Source organism: Python bivittatus, unplaced genomic scaffold (assembly GCF_059951505.1).
Source record: "Python bivittatus isolate LINGU-HERP-01145 unplaced genomic scaffold, Pbiv_v1 ctg000480_np1212, whole genome shotgun sequence".
Taxonomy (NCBI): Eukaryota; Metazoa; Chordata; class Lepidosauria; order Squamata; family Pythonidae; genus Python; species Python bivittatus.
The window spans coordinates 12,325,628-12,348,122 of NW_028277075.1; the positions used below are offsets into that span (position 1 = coordinate 12,325,628).

General features: G+C 37.2%; 1 long non-coding RNA gene across 2 annotated transcripts in view; it reads left to right on the forward strand.

The window, feature by feature from the left end:
- The window catches only part of LOC148214915 (uncharacterized), a 52,813-nt gene that overhangs the window by 5,882 nt on the left and 24,436 nt on the right, over positions 1-22,495 (forward strand). The window lies entirely within an intron of this gene.

Sequence of the window (22,495 nt, forward strand, 5' to 3'; positions counted from 1 at the left end):
CTTTGTCATAACTGTTGCAATTAGGAGCTGCTGCAATTTTAATTTTGTAGTATGCTGTTGGATAAATGATAAATAAAATGATGCTATAGAGACACTTGCATATAATATTTGCAAACATTGCCTCTGTGTAGGTAAGAGAAGAAGGCAGCGTTGCAGTAACTCTTTCTGACTTTTCTGTCAGTGGAAGTATTTTGAATGGAAACATGCTCAGGGTCTCCTCTGCCAGTAACAAGAAACTGGATCCAGCTCCCTGACTTCATTTATTTTAAATATTTGTATAGCCACCCATCTTAAACCAAACCAAGAATAAAACAATCGAAACACAATAAAAGCAAGAAATATTAAAACCCAGGAAACCCAGGAAAGCCTGGCACCATAGCCACACTTCCCTGATGCCATGCACTATATTCTCCTCCTACTCTGACCTCACATGATCCTAATACTTCAGGGAAGAACCAGGTCTTAAGTACTCTCCAGAAGGTGAAAAGGTGAAAAGATGTTATATTTTATGTCATTTGATTTATCCACTGAGGATATTTTTAACATCAGTGTTTTTCAGTCCAATTGTATTCCCAAAGTGGGTAGAATTGAATGTTGTTGACATTACCAATGCAATTAAAATGAAGATTACAAAGACAACACATACAGTTGAATGTGTTATTTGGTTTGGCCTACTTTAAATAAATCTGTCTGTGTTTATGGAAGAAAGTTGTGGAAGTGTGGCTGCTGAATCCAGGCATACTCACTTGAAGTGATAATGTAATGGTTGGGAAACCTGATTTGATTCTGACCAGTCTGGCCTCTGTATAAGTTCACCAGAGGTGAGTTATTGCCCCAACCAATAAATACGAGTGCTATTAGCCCACCATTCAGAAAACTCAGTTTCTTTCTCAATGGAAGGAATAAAGAAATTTCCAATGTAGTAATTAATTTTATGGCATCCAAGATAGTTGATAGTTGTTAACATATTTATATGGTAGAATGATATATTTGCTATGCATGTTTTAGATTGCTCCTTTGAATTTCACTTTTAGGGTTTATTGCCAGAACAACATAATGGTACATAATGCACGTTTGCTTAAACGGATAGCTTTCTTACTGGGCCTGTAAAATGAAATGTGATTTTGATTGGATGTGAATTTTAGAGAATAAAGGATCTGATGTATGCCAGAACCAAACCCATCCTAGGGCAGCTTGTGACAGCATCCTGCAATGCTATGGATTCCAATGTTTTTTCCCTTGTTTCCCCATCTTGAGCCAATCATTCTGTGAAAAAGGCATTGGATGTGCATAGTAAGGCTGAGAAAAATTATCTATGGGGTGTGTGAATGATATATTCATGGAGTAAATTTCATTTTACAAGGGCAGCCGTTCCCAATCTGATGTCCTCCTGTCTCCAGTTCATATCATTCCCAGTTAGCATCTAGCTCAGCATCTACCCTAACTTTAGAGTATTCCTTAATCAAACAGATGATTTTCTCTAATACAAAATATGGCGATGGCCATCAATCTAAACAATTCAAAAGAGAATTAACCAAATTTGTGTATATCTGCTTGATAACTACCACTTATACGAAAACAAAAGTGAGAGGATGACACTCTGCTCATGTCTTGCTTGTGCCCCCAAGGCACAACTTTGGCCAATGCAAGACAAACTGGAACTTTGCTCTAAACATGCACAGCTCTTTTTATATTCTTAGCATATTTTATCTCATATATCAGTGTTTCTCAACCTTGGGAACTTTAAGATGTGTGGACTTCAACTCCCAGAATTCCCCAACCAGCACACATCTTAAAGTTCCCAAGGTTGAGAAACGCTGTCCTATATAAATCCATCTGAGAACTAAGAACAGCCGCTGATTCCTGCTTTTAGCGAGTGAGCGAGAGAGAGAATGAGAGAAAGATCCTTTTTGTAGCTGTGCTGCATTTCTACAATATGTTTAAGTTTATGGCTTAGCAAGTTAATGTGTTTGTGTTTTAGTATGCACCATTAGAAAATGGAAAATGGAGACACTTTTGTGTGAGGGGCTTTTAATCTGTAATATCTGGTAGCACTTTATAGTTTTAATGCTGCCATGTGATTTTTACTGTCAGTTTTATCTATCCGCTTTCAGTAATTTGGTTGCATTTTGCTTTTGTTCTTTACGATTATAAGACATCCCACAATCTATTGTGGAGATGACAGCTGAAGAGCAGAATATAAACAACTGATTATTACCACTAAACAGAATGGAAGCATAATTGTTCCCAAATATGAGATCTTTGTGAAAAAAGAAGCTTATTTACAGTGTGTAGACCGCTGGTTGATCTACTCCACCTTTTTTTTTTTTTACCCTGAATAGTCCCTGGTGCCTAAGTTGCTTTAAAAGGGAGAAATAGAGGATTAAAGCTGGGATCTTATGCGTGCAAAGCCTGTAGCTGATTTATTGAATAAACTGACTGGATTCACACAAAACTCTAAGCCAAAACCAGACATTGCACCTTACACCTGTTGTGCTCATTCTGGCTTATAAACCATGTTTAACTGTTCAGCATGTTTAGGCAAAAAATTGTGATTAAATTCTATTGTGAACTAGCAACCCGTGATGTGGGGTAATTGGAACAATTGATTGTCAGCCATGTTTTCCATTCTCCAAACTATCAAAGAAGGGGCTGTAATTTCCTGGCTTTTCTTCTCTTTTTTTTGTCAGAGCAATAGAAAAAAATAAAAATAAAAATCCATAGTGGCTGATTAGATTTGATTAGATTTGGATTACCATATATATATGGATTTTCCTGGACATGTTCAATATCCACTGCTTCCCTGCCCTCCCTGACCAGGAAGAAAAAATCTCCTGCCTCCCAGATCCTCAGAGAAAACCCTAAGCTCCCTCTGGAATCTGTCAGGGTTCATTAGTCACCGGGGATGGAGCAATCTAATACGACTTACTTTCCTGCGGAGGAGATAAAAATCAATCAGAAAATGATCAGAGGACAATGAAGTACTGATGGTAATGTTAGCCATTGGTCCTGGTAATGTGATTGGTCCATCCCCAGATTCTCACCATACCATATCATCATCATCATCATCATCATCATCATCATCATCATCATCATCATCATCACATTGGATCTCCCCTAATGAGGGACTCTGGGCAGCTCACATAGTACAACATATATACAGCTTAACAATTACAGTTACAATTACAAGCCTATTCTAATTACAATTACAGTGTAGCCCTACTCTATTGTGGTCAGCAGCAGTCGCAAGGGAGTCAGCTTATCTGGGCTTTCTTTCCACCGATGATCTTTTTCCGCCCATCGCATTAGTCACGTCCAGCGTCCGGTGTTTTTTCTGCCGATCAGGTCTAGCACCGGTTCCGGCTTCCCTGCACAAAGCGCCGCTGGTTCCTCCCACCGAAATGGGAGTACCTATTTATCTACTTGCAGATGGTCTGCTTTTGAACTGCTAGAGGGGCAGAAGCTAGGGACGAAGGACGGGTGCTCACCCCGTCATGCAGAGCTGGGCTCGAACCACTGGAGTGCTGACCATTCCTGGCCGGCAAACCTCAGCATCATTAAGCCCCTACGCCACCACGCCCCACTCCATTATCCTCTGCCCATCAATTTTTTAATTTTTTTTAAAAAAAATTAGAAGTTTTATCCTGCCTTTATTATCTTTATAAATAATTCAAGGCAGCAAACATACCTAATACTCCTTCCTCCTCCTATTTTCCCCACAACAACAAATCTGTGAGATGAGTTGGGCTGAGAGAGAGTGACTGGCCCAAAGTCACCCAGCTGGCTTTCATGCCTAAGATGGGACTAGAACTCACAGTCTTCTGGTTTCTAGCCTGGTGTCTTAACCAGTAGACCAAACTGGCTAAGACCTGGATGGAACTGCGTGCCCTTTCCCCCTGACTTCACCCTCACCCACCTAGGCCCGGGCACTCATCCAACCATCCTCACTCTTAACCCTTCAACATACTGTATCAACTTCCCTGAGAGCAAGACCAGGCACTCACCACACTCCAGAGCTCATCCAAAAAGCCAGCAAGAAACAAGCAAAATATCCAACAAAATGATCACCACATCTCAGTCTCTCCTGGCTGCAAGTCTTCTTGTGTTGGCCTTCACTTCAGCCTTGATGTTGGTGTCCAACTGCAGCCTGTTTGTATCTCACCACCACCATCACTGCCACCACCACATTCTAAACAAACAGCCTTAGACAAATATATACATGGAGAACACACACACACACACACACACACACACACACACACACATATATATATATATATATATAGAGAGAGAGAGAGAGAGAGAGAGAACAGGTTTCAAAAAATAAATATATTATATAGAGAATATGAAAGCATACTTTTCATTTCAGCGTTCTATCTACTATACAAGTATTAAAATATACCAGCTCCATCCTCTATTACATCAGGGTACTCTAGATGTCAGTGACCGGCTGGGTTCATAAAACATAACCCATGGTTTATTGAATAAATGCAATTGGCTGGGTACATATAATGTGCAATTATGAACTATGATTTATAAGCCACAAGGGATGGGTTTGCACAATATAAGTAATTAAGCAATAGCTTAATGTGTGTAAAGAAACTGTAGTGCTGAGCTTGGGGATAAGGAAGGAATGAGTGAGATGTTAGAGGGGAACTTCAAAAAAGATTACAGTCCTAAGAAAGAGGGAACTGTGAGAAAGAAACTCCAAATAACCCCACCTTGATTTTGTTTAATATAAGATGGGAAAGAGGGAAACTTGGACAGGCTTTCAAGAGACGGTAATTCTACCACAGAATAATAAACAGCATCCTGGAATTCTGGCCATACATATTCCTTGACCTGGTGTACCTCAAAAGGCTGCCTGAAACAATTGCTAGCTTATATTGTCCAAACCCTGTCAATTGTGTGTTGTCCAAACCTTGTCAACTGTGGTATAATTAATGAATCAAAGAATTTGTGGCTTAATGTGAAGCCAGAATGTTAAGTTTAAATATTTTATAAACCTTTTTGCTGTCCAGCAGTTGTCTTGTATTTCCTTAATCAGAGCTGCCCTATACTTGGATTCCCAGTTTTTTTCTTTCCCTTTCAAAAAGAAATAAATTGTGAGATCATACCTTCAGGTGTTTGTGAATGGTATTAAACCTTAGAAGCTGTAAGGAAATAACAACAACATATAACAACAACAACACCCCATCTTTAACCAAGGAATAATATGTCGGAAAACGGAGTGATTACAAAATTCATCCAATAAAATTGGTTCACAGCTTAATAGCCCAAACAGTAAACAAATATTAATAACGAAGACAAACCAAACACAACAATCATACATGCTTAAATAATACTCATCTACATCCATAACCTTGAACTGGGAGCCAGTGAAGAGCCCCGCAGTGTAATGAGATGTGAGAATAGCGTGGAAGGTTTTGAACACAGATGAAGAAAGGAATAGGGAACACCTGCCAGGAAAATTCTTGTATTAATGTACAAATAACCAAGGTATACACCAATAAAGTTGTGGTCTTTACTGTAAGTCAAAGTATTACAATGCCCTGAAGGTTTACCAACTGCTTTGCTGCCATTACTGTTTTGCATTTAAAAACCGCAGTGAGTTGTAAAAATGAAATTGATAGCAGCTGGTTATTTTTCCATAAGCAGTGACCATGGTTACATGTTGCTACAAGATGTGGATGGAGGGGAGGGGGGAATCAATTCTAAACAATTCATACAGAAGAGAGAAGCTCCAGAATCCTGGACTCTATGGGGGAGAATGTAATGTCTGGCCTAGGAACCAGGAGGTGGGCGAAGCAAGAGTTTCTGCCAGTGGGAAAACAAATCACTTGCAAGGCCTGCAAGAAGCAGCACTTTGAATTTGATTATGGTTTCCAGGAAACCAGAACAGAGTCAGAAATCAACTGAGTTCCCAAAAATAGATTCTGTCATAAGACCAAATGGATCCAGAACTGATCCCAAAATGGTGCAAAATATTGATAGGGAAATAGCCTGTCTCTTGATAACAGGAATTGTAGCCAGTAATCTATTCCTTCTTCCTCTCTGGTGGAAGGAAGGTCAGGGTGTTGGAGATGAATTTGAATTTCACAAAAAATTATGTGCTTTTTCCCGGCATAACTTCTTTCCATTTTCTACTGTGATGTGTCTATTAAACACCTTTCCAAATGACAAACTACTAAGTTGAATTTATTCCTGGGAGCACAGCCAACATTTGCTAATCTATATGAGTAAGATTTTCCAAATGAACTTCTTCATCAGCCCTGTAATTTGCTGTAAATGGCCATTCTAGAACGTCCTGCTGAAAGAATAAAAGGCTCAAGTTTAGGATGTTGTTTAATTTGTTTCTGTATAATTACTGTTAAATTGTATAAATTCATATATGATTAGTTAAAAAGTGGAATATAATTGCATTATATTTAATTAATCCATAGCATATACCCAGCCACACTGGAATCCTTGCTCAAAGTTCTCTACATGGCTGTAAGTCCAATATAAGTAAACAGTCTCATACATTCAGAATCATAATGAATCATACCAACAACTTAATGAAAATTTGTGGATGTCACAGTTGAACTGCTGGCAAATAAACCACATTTCTGGGAAGGAAGGGGGAGAACTGCTGCCTATCAGAGTAGGTATGACTGGACTAAATTGGGGTGGGAAAACGAGTTGTGTGTCACAATGTGTTTCCCAAGTCCTTAGAGCTTTCATGACTGCTGAAAAATAGTGGTGAAATTCACTGCCATTTTGTGATATAAGCCCAAATAAAGCTAAGAGCACATTCAGACAGACCACTAGTTTAACATGTTTTCCATCTGTCTGTGAGGTGGCACGTAGGCCTGTGGAAGCCTATGGGAGTCTTGAAAAATTCAATGGCATAGACATTCAACAACGAAAGTAATAAAATAATGTACAGTATGGGATCATATATGTGATTTTGTGGTTTGGGTTCAGACCAAGCCTTTATTTTAAATTCAGTGCAAGGGTTTACATAGTATGTTAAGCCATTATTTGTTTAACAAAGTTGAATAAGTCACAACTGCCTGGTTTTCACATGTTGGGGATTTGTGATTTGTAATCTAATTTTCAACAACAGATTTGCTGTGTAGAGGCTGCAGGAACCATCACCAAGCTTTTCGTTGTTTGAAATAGCTAGTTTAAATGTTCAGAGCCATACTTGCATGATAGCACACTGCTCCAGATATTTGCTTGTGAAATAGACACCATAGAGGCACCTATGACATATAATAAAAACAAATTAAAATTCCTTGAAGGATAATAAAAAGTCCAGATATGGAAGATTACAGATGGCATGTGTAGCTCTCTACGAGTACAGACCTATAACAAGAATATGCTAGCATAATAACTAAATATTTATAAACCAAAATATTTACTTTCCTTGATGATATTGTTACTCAGAACTCAAGATGAGCTTCTATTGCTTCTATCATTCAGGTGGGAACACGGCCAATTCTCAAATTAAAAAGTCAAATGCATTACCAATCTCATTTGTTTCAAAATGCTGGGATAGGATAACCGCAAGTATAAGAATAAACATAGCACCTGTTACATAGATGTGGAATGACAGAGCAGATACAGAATTTTGATAATAAAGAAGCTGGGGCAAATAATAGAGATTCCACTGCAGTTAATAACTATTCTAATTAACATTTTAAACAAATGTGTAATAGAATCATACAGTTGGAAGGTGCCATTTGGGCCAGAGACTCCAAGCCCTGCTCAGTTCAGAAATCTGAATTTAAGGATCCCAGGCAGATGACTGTTTAGCCTCTGTCTGAACACACTGAGTGAAAGGTTGGTTCCACTTCAAAGTGCTCTGTCAGGAAACTTTCTCTAACATTAGACAAGAATCTGCTGTCCTGTAACTTAAATCTATTATTCCGTGTCCAGAAATCAGTGCAGGTAGTCCTCGGTTATGACCACTTGTTCAGTGACCATTCAAAGTTACAATGGCACTGAATGAGTGGTACTTATGACCAACCCTTGAAGTTTTGGCCATCCCAGCACCCCCGTGTCACATGATCATAATCTGGGCGCTTAGCAACTGGCTCACACTTATCATGGTTGCAGTGTCCCTGTCGGCTTCCCACAAGCAAAGTCAATGGGGAAGCTGGCAGGGAGGGTTGCATGTACCAAGTAGAATAGAGTAGAATGATGAATTCCCATGACTTGGAAATTATATTTCAGTTGCTGCAGCTTAAAATTGCATTTGCCTTCTTTGCAACTGCATCAAAGTGCTGGCTCATATTCAGTTTGTTATCAACTGTTATTTTAAGACAGTTTGAATTGGGCAATTTAAAGTTTTGCTTCAATTTATTTAACAGGAAACTTGCATTCTTCCATAAGAGAAATATCTCCTACGTAAGATTTGATTTGGTTAACTATGTATCAGTGGAAGTTCAGAATCTACTAAGAGTATACCATTGATTAAGAATTTTTGGCTAAGGACGAAATAAATGATTCAGAAAATATTTTTATTATATGGATGATTAACTGTTTTTTTAAAAATGTTTTGCACTTATCAGTTATGTTCTGAGTAAGGATTAGGCAGATATATCACACAGGTCTTTTGAACATATATTTACAGTATTTTATCTGTGGATCACATAGTTATGGCTGGAGACTTTAATAAAATTTTGAATCATAATATTATTCTGCCTACAGGGAAAATGTAACAACTTGAATGATGGAATGTAATTTGGTGGATATAGCTATTTTTAAATATCTACTTTTAATTAAAATTACTTTTAAAACAAGAAAATACTTTTTTTCTAGTTCCAGATCAGATTTGTAATAAAGGTTTCACTGCAATATCTAATAATGTTCCAGTAACACTACCAATTACTATTTAAAAAGTCATTCCATTGTGAGAAGTTATTTAAACATATCATTATTGCTGTATCTTTTATAAAACAGATGCAACAAGAGTTTGAATATTTTTTTCTTAAGTAGACACTGCATTGTTTAGAGTGTCTTTAAGACATATTATTGCTTACTGTATGCTTACAGGAAAAATATAAAAAACTTAAATAAAAAAATTTGAAACAACAACTTATGGAACTTTTAAGTACTGTACATATGCAATCTGACCTAAACTAGAATTAGAAATTGTAGCTATTATGAGCTCAAAAGAGAAACTTAATTTATTTACTTAACACTTCGGATTAGTTTATTGCTAATCAAGTTTTAAAATAATATGAATTACTACAAGAGGAATTGGGATTGCTCCAAACTGAAATGTCAGTCTATTTATTTAAAACCCTTACTGTTTCATTATTTGGTCCAGATGCATTAGCAGCATCTGATACTCCTGATCTGTTGTCAGGATTGGTATCTGTTTTGGTCTTATACTGATCTATAAATAAAGAGTATTATTAAGATAGGCATTAATTATTTGCAAGAATTTTGGAATAAAGAATGTAAATACTCTATATTAACCAATGAGGAGTTCAGGGTTTTAAAGAACAAGTAAATTTCTTATGATCTTAAGCTGAGATTACTACAACAAAATATTTTATTTCATTTTTATTGGACACCGCAGAGAATATTTCAAAATGCTTGTTTGCTACCTCATTTTTCTAGAAGTGTAAAGTGGATAAGGGGATATATGGTCACACTATTGTCCATTTTTGGTTAATCTCCATACCTTTATTATTTGGTGTTACAAAAATCAGTATGATTTAAATCATGTAAATGTATTTTTGAATTATGTACCAAGAATATCAAATCTGTCATCTTATGAAGAATGATGAGTTTAGTGAACATGAGGGAAAAATTATTACTTTTCAATATTCAAAAACAGTGCAACCCCCAAATGAGAACCTTGGATTGATGATGTGTTCACTTCCCATCCAGCTTTCCATTCCAGCTCTCTTCTGGTATAATGGGAAGACTGATCATTATTGTTCTGTGTGGTCAATGTGTTTAAAATATGTTAAAAAGCCATATTGAAGGACTTTTTCAATATGTAACATACTTTTCTGTTGTTTTCTTTTTCCTTTCTATTTGTTAATTTTTGTATGTGTGATTTTTTTTATTTTTCTTCTTTTTCTTTCTTTCCTTGTATATTAATGCAATAACATTAACAAAAATTAAGCGGAATGACTTGGAAATTATACTTCTTTTGATGCAGCTTAAAACTGCATTTGCCTCTTTTAAGCCATGTAATGTTGATAGCTTATATTCAATTTGCATTCGCTTGTTATTCCAATATATTCTTCACAAGTACTATTACCAAGGCAGGATTTCTCCATCCTAAACTGGTGCACTGGATTTCTGTTTCCTAAGTGAAGAACTTTGCACTGATCTCTCTTAAATTTTATTCTGCTACTTTCAGCCTACTTCTTCAACCAGTTAAGATCATTTTGAATTTTATTCCTACATATGTATTATCCACAAATTTGATACACATTCCTTCCAATTCTTCCTAATCAATAATGAAAATGTTGATAAATAAAGGGTTCAAGACTAATCCTTGTAATACCCCACCTGATTCCTCTCTCCAGTTTGCTGAACAACCATTGATCCACTTTCTGAGAATGATTTTTGGGTCAGCTATGTATCAATTAATTGCCACACCATCCAGCCCATATATACTGTAATTAGTTTGCTAGTTAATTTTTTTTTAAAGGAAAAAATTGGGGAGAATGGAGACCCAAGTCTCTAGCATCGGACATGATGTGTTCTAGATACATATATTTATCAAGGGTATTATGAAAAACAAACATAAGGACATGAAAATGTACAGTACACATTATGATATTTGTTATATAACAAAACATTTGCTTTTCAATTATCGTAATTCTTTTATGTTTTAAGATACTAATTTTGAAAAATACTTCATACTAAAGGTTTTCTACATTAATGCAAATTCAACAGGGATTTCTGTTTAAAAATGAAAATCTGCCTGACTCTAAAGGAGTGGACACATAGTTAAATTTTTAATCTTTTACAAATAATCCTGGGAGGATGATACTATACTTTGCAGTTTTGTCAGAGAATATAAATCCATTATTGCAGTCAGGCTACAAAATCTACATAAGGGACAAAATGCTCTGAGCACATCTCTTTCCATATGTATGTTGCCTATGAATGTTCCCACCAGATAAAGCTGATTTTTTTCTAGATGGTTCAATATTTGCTCTCATTGTTCCCTTTTCCCAATAATGTTGTCATTATCAATCAGTTGAAGTTCTTATTTCACTTTCACAATATTCTAATATTTTGATTTGCACATCTTTTCATCCCCCTTCGTCTTCACAACACTGTGATCAAAGAAATGCATTAGGTTCTAACTTAATAAACCGTGATGATATTCTGCTATATAGAAACCTTTTGTTATTATGTTCTGTTATTATGTTCTGTTCAGTCAGAGTTGACTTGTGGGGACCTTATGGATAAAAGACCTCCAAGCAGTCCTGTATCTTGCCATATTACACAATTCTTGTAGATGCATTTCTGTAGCTTCCATTACTCTGTCCATCTACCTCATGTGCCGTTGGCTTTTTCTTCTCCTTGTGTCCACCTTGCCCATCATTATAATCTAGATGCATTAGCCCACGTGATGTATCCAATATATAATAGTTTTTGTTTCTTAATACTTGTTTCCAATGAACATTCAGACTTGATTTCCTCTAGTATTAAATGGTTGGTCTTCTTGGCTATCCAAGGAATGTAAAGCAGCTTCCTCCAGTGCCATTTTTCAAAGGAGTCAAGTTCATCCCTCACATCCATACAGCATAGCAGGGAAGATCACTGAGTGGACCATCCTAACGTTTGTCTTAATTGAAATGTCACAATCTTTCCTGAGATTACCTAGGCCCTCCAATGCCTTTTTGCCTATCATTATTTTTCTCTGAATACTTTTTGCATAGTCACCATCTTTGTCAATTCTAGAACCTAGTAAACTGTAACTGTGAATCACTTCTATCTTCTCAATACTTATCTTATATTCTTCTAGATTTCTGGTGTTTATAATCTTTGTTTTCTTGATGTTCAAAGAAAGCCCAGTTTACTTTTATAATGAATGTTCTTGGGTCTTCTTTGATTTCTGCAACCGAGATAGTAATGTCTGCATACCTGATTATTGAGATGCCTTCCACCAATTTTGAATACCAGATCTGTGGCATATTCTATACCACTGGAAAAGGAGTCAGATAGGGCTGCATTCTTAATACAGCACTTTAAAATGTAACATACAAATCTGTGGCCAGGTAATATCTTTGTTAACATTACAACTGACAAAATAGTTGCTCATAGTTATGATCAAAATTTTGGTGGCTGGGGAATTCTGGGAGTTGAAGTCCACCCATCTTAAAGTTGCCAAGGTTGAGGAACCCTGAGTTAAAGCATTCAAAAATTCTTCAAGGGCAGCCCCATGTAGAACACATTGCAGTAATATGACTGCTCAATGTTTCTCTTTATCTTTGTTTCCTATCTATTTATTTACCTTCCTTCCTGCTAAGAAAGCTGTGCCTTTTGCCTAAGGCTGAAGATAAATCTGAGCAGCAGTTAGATCTGATATTTTGAAAATGAGTGGATTGACTAGTACATCCCAACAGTTCTAGACTAAGCTTGAACCTGTAGGCCACCAAGTGAGTCCAATCCATTTAAACTGGAGCCACATTCTTCACAACACATAAAGATCTGGCTACATATTAATTAATGACTTAAGCAGTAAGTTAGTTAATTGAACCATTTTTGTATTTGTAACTGGAATAGAGCTGGAAGAAACAGGCAAGTCTGAAACCTACTCTGATTCTTTTCTTGTGTTAAGTAATTTATTGTCCACTTGCTAGGATACTAGACTCAGGTTTCATGCTCAGCTGTTTAACCTAATTAAATGAAGAACTGCACTTTCTTAACTGTTTCAGAGTATGAATCTTTTTAGGATCCTGAATAGTTTATTTTTCCACTGATGTATAATTCAATTTCCTATTGTTTCCCTTTTCACAGTTTCACCATTAGCTCACTATAAATAAGCCTCGCAAACAAAGCAGAATAGAGTTTGCTTATTGGAACACATTGTATAAGGTTGCAAATTCTGTGTTAGTAGTGATGTAGTTAGTTTGGCATCTTTTGTTAGGAATAAGGATGGGTGAAGTGGAGGGCACTAAAAACAGTTTTCTGTTGGCTTTTTTTGGTGCTGCCTGTAAGAATCTAACTTATTACCCTTTAATCTCATGCATGCGTTTAGCATATTGTATAGTTGCACTTGCCTCCAAGTTGGCACATTTCATGGGAAAAGAATGCTGTTAGTAATTGTCTAATTTGGATACTTTGCCAAAACTATATTATATCAAGAGCATTACCACCTATACTTTCTGATCATACATCACACTTCACTGAAAAACAGTTTATTTTTAAGTTAGAATGTGTTTGAATGTAGTCCCTATGACTTATAAACCATGGTTTATAGTCTAGTATAGTGTGTGACCCAATGCCAATACTACTTTATTCAATAAACTGTGGTTTGATATCCCTAGATATAGCATGATGTGCAAACCAAACGCTGAATAAGTACTATTCCTCATAAGCAACTTTGACCCAACAATCAAGAGACTAGCTTCTTATCAGTAAGATGCTGCAATGTTTTCCCCCAAATCCACTTGAGGTTATATTTACCAGTCTATACAGCAAGGAAATATGACATGTTTGATTATAACAGGCTTATATTCAAATAAGACTTTTTAGCTGAAGGTGGCCAAACTTTTAGCGTCCAAATGAATTGAGGCAGGATAAAATGGCATAAGTAAATACATGTTTCAGTTAGCATTTCTGTTACATTTTATTGCAGTTGAATTTTGCATTGTTTTGAGGGAAATGGTAAATGCTGAGTTTTAAATATGGATGAGAAATTTCTCCTGGAAATATTTACATATTATCTAGAGGAGTAACTATTGAAATATTATTTTTTTCAACCTTATATTCTACCACACTCTAGCTTCTGCGGGTATCCCAGTTGTGGGACCCCCTCTCACAAGTGGTTTGCTTGATCCCCCTTTAAGCCCTTCTCCAGTTGTGTGAGACATTGTGGAAAGCAGGGAACGAGCAGTCTGCTTTATCTGAGGAGCAACAGCACAGTCCAGATGTGAGAGAATGTGTGTTTGAAAGAGATTCCACTTTCCTTAACTCACTACAACAAAGACTGGGGATTTTCTCTTACATTTCCAAGGTTCTGTATTTACCCCAGACTAGCATTAAAGATACCTCCCTGAAATCTGTGTTGTTCTTGGTTTTACAGGATACATGGGGCCTGACAACTAGCTTAACACATCCCAGTCTTTGCTATACCAGTTTAAAGATCTTGATTCTTCTTTCTTGTCCTGGCTGGCTTGCCAAATGTGTCCATGTTGGTGGGTGTATAGCAATGCTTTGGGGGGTGGGAGTGGGGAGGATTGGCTGATGACTAGCCAAAGGTATATTTCTCCACCCTTCTTCCTAAGGTAGAGGCACTTCAGCTATGACTCTGTCACTTGGGCATGAGAATCTATCAAAGATAATCAAGGCAGATTTGGGCACATGAACAAAAGTGTGTATGTTGAGGGAAAAGGCTATGAAGTTTACATACCATGACTCTGTGGTGGCTCAAGAAGGAAAAATTATTGGTTTGCAAAACAATTTAAACAGTTAAGGACTGTTTAGATCATGGGCTGGAGATGAGATAGGAACAGCATCATAAAGCAGGAGCTAAAATTGGGGTTACCAGGTCCTACTGGAAATCACAGATAAGGAAATGTTCTTGGCTTGAATAAAATCTTGGTGTGTCAAACAGAGTTTATTTGCTTTAATATCTCTGTTTGCACCTTTGTTTTAATTGTTTAAATGAACAGTCATTTTTGCTTATCCTTTGAATGTTGTTAGCCATTGTAAGTAATAATTGTAATGTAAATTGTTTCTCTTTGCTACTTCTGCTTCTAGTGATTGTTTCTCTTCTTTTGTTCACACACAAGTGACCGTTCCCACCTATTAGGGAGCTTTGTAATGAATATGATAGTATAAAAATAAACAAATTTTTCTGTTTCACAACATCACTGAAGGAAAGCAAGTTGAAAGTGAGGACAGATAAAACCTCTATTGGTCACTTGTTGATTTCATCTCATTGGGGATCATGTACTGAACCAAATAAAATGTTATAAACAATCACACTTGAGAATATAACAATACCATTAAACTACTATAATGGAAATTAGAGGGCAGTATAAATTTACAGGCACATTATTAACAAATTACTAAAGAACAGAAGACCCTGATGGCACTTGATGTTACCAAATATATATGTAGAATTTAGTTCAGCTGAATAAATTTTGGGATCGTCTATATCAAACATGATACTTATTGAATAGAAAAATGCTTTATAGATACATTCTATATTTGATTTTACCAAACAGACGGAAAGAACATACCGAAAATTAGTATCTAAAAATATCTTCCATGTCCAGATATTCAAAACACATCATTTGCACAATAACATTGGTGGACATGGTCTTACAAAGGTTAACCACATTTAAGTCACATTAATGAAGATTTCAAACACATGTTTCATTCTCATCACCAGAAAGTAGGGGGACCCATGGGTGCTCACTTCGGCTGGATGAAGCTCAATAAATTGAATCCTGGGAAAGCCTCCATGGATGGAAAAGGGAAAGAGTCTTTCTATTAAGAAGAAGCTTTTATTCAATGGAAACTTTCAGCTGGCTAAAGCAGGAAGGAAGCCATTTTCACTATTTCTCCTTCTACTTCAACATCCCCTTTGATGGTGGGAGATTGGGGGGTAAAGGGTCTCTGCAACATTGGAGAAAGTAGTGCTTGTAGTGGGAAGGGGGAATCAACAAAAATGGACTCTCCCATTTTTCTGGAAGAATAACGTTCTGGATTCTTTCGGCCCAATATTTTCTTAACCTGCTGTTCAAAGCTGCTTTAAGAAATATGTATCATTTTCTGTTCAAAATGAGCCAAGAATTCTTCCTGATTGATAAATACATGGCTTATGGTAATTCCTTCTGCAATGGCAAGCAGAGAGTAGCGTCACTAACAGAAAACAATCATTCCTCTCTTTATTTGCTTATAAGTCCAAATCTGATGTGGGTTGACTTTTTTTTTTTACACTTGTTTCCTTAAATAAATGTGTAATACAGAGGATCCTGATCTGGATTAAGTCCATAATGTGGAGGAAAAGAGACTTTAACTCTGCTTGCCCCTCCATCTCAAAGTGTGTAATTTGCATTGGAAGTATATACCATTATAAATATTTTGCCACACTTTGCAATAAACAGCTAAGTAGGGAAAAATATTCTCATGCAATTGCCTACTATCTGCATGAAAATAAATGTTTTTTTGTGTGTGTGTAACTATATTAAAAAAATTAATCTTTGTGGTTTTCTCCTGTTAAATAATACAGTATCCTAATGCATGAATTCAAAATAAGAATATGTCTTGAGCCAGTTTCCATTCTACCGGTATAACTGGGCCAGTAACAGCAACCCCCCCCCCCCAATACACATGCAGATATGATTGTTCCATATTTCATGCTCTGCATCTTTGAATTCCCAGAACTGCAGAGTGGGAGGAATACATTGCGCCTCTAGTCCATAGTCATGCAGGAACCAAAATCTTTCTTTGACATTTTAAACCACAAGCAGCCTTTGAAGGATATGATTTTGCCATAACAAGGGCTACTTAACCTTTTCTATTCCAGTCATTTTCTCCTCAAACATTTTTTTAGTTATTAGCTTCTCCATATTTATGGAAGTGAGATGCAACTGTTTTGGGTTTGAGAAATCAGAGGAAGGACACCACTGGTGAATGATTCTTATCTTGTTTTTTGCTTCTGGCTGATATTTAATATTTTATTATTTTATTATAGTATTTTATTATAATACATTGTTGATATTTTATTATAATATTTAAGCTGATTCTAGGTATTTATTAAGGACAACCCATCCCTTCCCATGCACACAGATGGCAGAAGGGCGTATGTAATAGAGCAGGGCAATTAGACCTGGGCTGCAAAAATCCAAATGGTCACTTGTTGGCAGCAGCAAGATAGTTTTCTGGGTCTCTCAGCTGCCAACTAGTGCTTTTACTAGATTTCTGCAGTCCACATCTGGTTGCTGTTCTCATTTAGATAATCACTAACGGGTTCTTTCCCTTCCTCATAGTAGCCATAGCCAGGCTTGTATGTGGATATGTACTGCTCTCATTGCAAGAAATATTCAGCAAGATCAGACCAAGTAATTCTGATACCATGCGCAGATTGTCGGTTGAATCTTACATCAGCATCACCCTCTGCTCCTGAAGACAGTTGGCTAGATAAATGATGGGATAGGACGGGTAACACATACTGTATATTATACTCCCTTACAGCAGCATCCTCAGGAGCTTGCTACTTTTAACAAAATAACAAAAGCAGCACTGCAGTGTTTTGATGCAACCTCCACCACTTTTCAACATGGGTGTGATGTCACAATGCATGTAAAAAAGGGGTGGGGCTTGCATCATTATGTTGCAATGCTGCTTTCATCATTCTGTCCCCACTTGTCCACTTGTGGGTGTTTAATTTATTTATTTATTTATTCATTCATTCATTCATTCATTTTATATAGTGGCCCATCTCAGACCAGTGACTCTGGGCAGCTAACAATAATAAAAACAATCAAACAATTAAAACAATACAGAAAATTAAATATAAATACAGCCAAGAGATTTTAAAAAACCATCGGTGTTAGCACAACCATGAAACGGGACCCTTTGCACACTTGGGGCCCCAGGCCCGGGCATAAAGCCCAGTCTTCTGAAAAGCCAAACGGGTCGGGGCCACCCTAATCTCAGGAGGGAGGATGTTCCAGAGGGCAGGCGCCACAGCAGAAAAGGCACACCTCCTGGTCCCCACCAGCTGACATTCCTTGGCTGACGGGGCCCAGAGCACGCCCATCCTGCTGGACCGGATTGCTGCTGCAGCTCTCCATCCCTTGGCATCTTTACCTAAAGTAATTCAATGACTCTGCCCAATAGTAGGGTTAGGAAAGGGATGGAAATGTAGAGACAGAGGGAAAAATATATAGCCTTCTTCAAAGTGAAGGCTATACTTGACCTTTGAGTGACACATCAGGGACCACATTCCCTAAAGTGGGCAGGATCAGGAGAGAGTTTAAATTTAAATACAGCTAACATGATTACTCCACATGTATTTGGTAATTTTCCCCATTTGTAATATTAAACATTATCCTTTGGGGAGAGAGACTCTGGACTTGTACCAAGAGACTTGTACCAAAGTCTTGATGGGATGCAAGTTGCAGTTGCTTGTTTTATAGGGCTTACAGCCCAAGCATGCAGCTCTGTGAGCTTTGATAATATGGGAAGGATGAGAGCTAATCCCCCCACCTCAAATAAACTCTCCAATTAGTTCCACTGTAAGTTGAAGAAAAAGCACCGTACACATCTTTGACCCTTCTGTCTAATCCTTATGTCTCTCTCTTTTTTCAGTGCCACCACAGGATGATCATGGTAATATAAGTATGACATGTTTTTTAAAATAACTGCTTTGGCCACAGATAAAAACACAGGCTAGATCAAAGACATGAACTGAAGCTAAACTGGCTGTAGTAGGTCAGCTTCTGGGAAATGAATGTGTTTATTTGGGACTAGGTTGTGTCTTCTCAAACAAGTACATAATTATTTTGCTGAAATAGGAACATTATGTTTGTCAGTCAAGAATGGGTTTGCTTGCTAAATTGTCATGCAAGATTTCTTTTAGAAAAGCACTGGGCACATAAACAAGTTGCAGACATGTTTCACTCCACTGACAAAGAGAAGTGAACAAGTAAAATGGTGGTGCTAGCAAAGATGAATTAAAAGCCAAAGAAAGTGAAATTATGAAAAAAGATGGAGAATGTCTTGCAAGAGACAATGTTGGTGTTGAAAGCAGTTAAATGACTGCAAACCTCTCAGTCTAAAAGTTAACAGAGTTTGATTTAGGTTACATATAGTAAACCCATGAGATTGCTGAGATAAATTACTTTTCAAAAGACTAAGGAAAGAAAATTAGAAGTTCAAATGCTCAGTATTGCTGGTTGTTGTGATTACAGCAGTTAATGTTGGTCAATATGGGGGAGGGGGAGGAATTCCATAAATAAATAGCTAGTTTGCCAATGTGCAAGAATGACCTCTGGGACATTCTGTCTACTTTATCAGTGAAGGGGGAATGCAATCCTCTTAAAATGTAGCCTGATTCACTTGTTTGAGTCACTTCTGCAGCGCACTTGCTCGCTACTTGAACTATTAATTTACACCATCATTTGAATGAATAATATTTTAGATCAGAAAGAGCCTCCAATTTTAAAAGTTTAAAACAAGTTACAGGTAAAATAGAACAATTAAGACCAGAAGGAAAAAAGAAGAGCTAAACCATGTTTATATTTCAAAGGCAAAGGAGATGGATGGATGGATGGATGGATGGATGGATGGATGGATGGATGGATGGATGGATGGCAGGCAGGCTTTGAATAGCCCATCAAAAAATTAACTACTGTAGGACTTTAATCTTTCTAGGAAGAGAAGTGTACAATTAGGACTCAACCTCAGATAAGGTCTCATCACACATCCCTACCAACCTAATCTCAGAAGCAGATTGTGATGTACAGGCAGCTTTATAGGAAGAGGCAATATTCCAAATATTTTGATCCACAAATATTTATATTTTGCTCAAGAATTATCATCACCTTTAATTGTTCCTGGAATGGAACTTCATTTGCTGCATATTTTACAGAGCACGTGGAGGCAAGAACTGATAGGCAAAATCCTTAAAATGTGAGTTTTGAGACTAGGAGTGGTCATACATGTTATGTCACAGACAAACTAGCTTCATTTGTCCCCAAAAGACAGAGAACATGATTTCTCAGGAAAAATCTTATTGTATGACCTTACTACATCCTTTCTGGAAGCTCCAATTCCAAGAAATATTCACTGATGACCTACCTCCAGGTGGTTGGCAGTAACAGAAGCCTTCAATGAATGAGCCAAGACTGTATATGGTAAAGCTCACTGTTTGGTCTGCCTAATTTATATCTTAGGACAGGAGAGCATTTCTGAAGGCTGACAATGCTCATCCTAGTCCAGGCACTTAATGATTACTGTAATGAACTTAGAGCAGTGTTTCTCAACCTTGGCAACTTTAAGACAGCTGGACTTCAACTCCCAGAATTCGCCACCCTCAAAGCAGGTTCATTGCTGATGTCAAGATATACTCTAAGCAGCGAGAGGGTTACAATCATCTAAAAGCACCAGTTGGCATTGGAGAAAGCCAGGGAGCCCTCATAGGTGACACTTTACTAAAAGGTTCCTCAAACAGATACCTGTCCTTGCTAGGCAATAAGAGGAGAGAGAAGGGAGAAGCAGAGGTGTCTGCAGGATCTGATGCTTTCGTCAAAATGACTAAAGGGTTGCTGTTGTGGGGAAAATAGGAGGCTGGAACATTAGGTACGTATGCTGATTTGAACTGACCAGAAATAAAGATGGGATAAAAGTTAAGTAAGTAAACAAATAAATATAATAACATTATACTGTCATACCTCAAATTCTGTCCTTTCATATGTGTGCGCAACATCATGATGCACATACAAAAGGGGCAAAGCTTGCATCATAACGGTACAATGCAGCTTTTGTCACTTGCTCCCCCATAATCTCCCCATGGACACCCCTGGGTGGAATCCAGTGTAGATATTAATTTGTACAATGAGATTTCTCTTCCCTTGTCCCTACACATCCGCAAAATCTGTCCCAAAGGGTGGGAAATACTCTGAAACAGATTGCAGGAATGCACAGAAGAAGGGAAAAGAGGAAGAACCAGTGTGAGGCAGTAGTTAAGATGTTGGACTAGGTCTGGATAGATCAGGTTCAGATACATACTTTGCCATGGAAATGACCTGGGTAAATTTGAGCCAGTCACAATCTCTCAGTTCAGCCTGCCTCATACAGAAACTTGTGCTGCAGATAAAATGAAGATCTCCCTGTGTGCTGCCCTGAGCTCCTGGAGAAAAGGTAGAATATAAATCCAACAACTAATAAAAAAGGGATAAAAAGATTTGCTCTCCATTCCTGTTTTGTGAGTCAAAATTGCTTCTGTGCACATATAAATCTGGATTCTGAACAGAAAGTGGCAGTTCTGCATCTGCTGTAACATCTAATTTGTGTTGACATTGTTGTGTCTGTCATGGAGATTCTGTATGCATATGTGCATTTTTTCATATACAGGAAGTGATTATGGTGACAGCAGCCCTTCTGGATAGCTGCTTTACTAGGCTGAGCTCAGCAAAGGTAATGATAATTAATAGAGCTAATTTCCCAAAGCGAAGATGTTTAACTCCATTAGAATGCAGATACATAAGGTCTTTCTCGTTCTAAATTACACCATAATAGGATAATGCGCTGTTGGTTTGTTCCAGATGCAGGTCACTACCCTGTGGAGATGAGCAATAAAAAATTTATATGTGTTTATGTGATCATGGTTACTGCATCATCCCTATGGGTAATAACATTATCGTTACCATTAACACTGTCATGAAACTCATTTATAAGTAAACGCATACATTTAAGAAACATTAAACACAGCCAGGATGATTGTAGAGAAACATGTGATAAGCAGCATTCAAGAAAGCTGAATGTCATCAATTAGTTTACCTGCAATTTATTTACTCCTTTAGCAATAATGTAAACTGATACAACTTTTGAGGGATAGATGCCAAGTAAGTCCTTCTCTATTACCTCATCTAGGATCACTTTTAGTTCTACCAGGAACTATTCCATCTGATTATCATACAAATTATTTAAATGTTAGGACCAGCTTTGCTTATTCTGACACTGGAATGCCTTCTTAGAGGAGACAGGCCATTGTTATGTCATATTCCTTTTGCATCAAATTAAAACCATTTTATTTCTTCAGATGAGTAAATTTTTGTTTTAACTATGTTGATGAAGATTCTCAGTCATCCAGGTGGAATGATCTGGAGGCTGAGTCATGGCAACTGGACTTCTTTTCTTTTGGTTTGATGTTTTAAACATTTATTTAAAAAACCAATCTGTGTTTAATTGTAAATCAAACAGTGCTGCTAATTTACTATTTTTTCTAACTTGTCCAGCTGAAAATGCTTTGGTATGTTTCTGAAATTTAAAATAATATAACTATGAGTGATTTGTGAAAATTCCAGGTTCCTTGCAATTAACATTACCTTCAGTCATTACAGCTCCACTACCACTTTTCTGTATAGACTGGATTAGAACTAAGACTAGAGATCAAATTGCCAACATTCGCTGGATCATGGAGAAAGCACAAGAGTTCCAGAAAAACATCTACTTCTGCTTCATTGACTATGCAAAAGCCTTCGATTGTGTGGATCACAACAAACTGTGGCAAATTCTTAAAGAGATGGGGGTACCAGACCATCTTACCTGTCTCCTGAGAAATCTG